Genomic DNA, 843 nt, shown 5'->3' with positions numbered 1-843 from the left:
GCTCATGTCCAAATTGATAAATGCCGAAGCTTGCGTGGAAATGGTCGTACGCACGGTTTTCTGCCGTACGTTCTTTCAATAAATGAGGACCAATGTGTTTTCAGCCTGGCTACAAGACTAAATAAACTCTTCATTTTAAGTAGCTGTGTGCTGTGTCTTATCTGGGGGCGTGCCAAGCTTACAGGGGGTGTCCAGCTTGCAGGTGGGCAGTGCTAAGGGACGTATTGACGTCAGTAGGTCTAAGAAGTAAGACCTGGACCCCAACGAGGTATTTCATTCAAATGAGACCATTGTGTTTTTGCCCTGACAGAGTTACTCACAAACTCTGTAGAATATTGACACGCACAAAAAGCTATAACACCCTATAGGAAAGAGAAAACTCTGTTCTTTAAATGCTGTATTGGTGGAACTTTACATGGTCACAGAGTACAGTAGAGTTTACATTACCATGCACAATATTCTATTTTTATTACTTATTTTTCATCGGTTTTATCACTGAATGTATAAACATTGGCTTTCCTAATGTATTTTAATATATGAAAGGTTGTATGGAGGGTTGGTGAGAGCTGTTGGGACTAAAGCTACAAGCAGCTGTAGACTGAGCTGTTGATTCTCAGTGGGATCAGCAGGACTAGTAAACCTTTACCGCTACAGGGAGTCGTCTGATTGGCTGTCACATCCAAACGTGACTTCATGGACCTTTAGCTTGTGTCTGTCTCTGTGTGGACAGACATAATGTGAGCTCATTCTTCATGATTCCTCCACAGAGTGGACCAGGAGAGCTCAGAGGTTCCCAGTGCTCAGTCTGCCCAGCAGCATCAAACACAGCTGGACTCCATATTT

This window comes from Seriola lalandi, unplaced genomic scaffold (assembly GCF_002814215.2).
Source record: "Seriola lalandi dorsalis isolate HSWRI2012SDOR001 ecotype SW California unplaced genomic scaffold, Sedor1 jcf7180002054963, whole genome shotgun sequence".
In the NCBI taxonomy this organism is placed as follows: Eukaryota; Metazoa; Chordata; class Actinopteri; order Carangiformes; family Carangidae; genus Seriola; species Seriola lalandi.
This window is presented reverse-complemented; position numbering follows the sequence as displayed.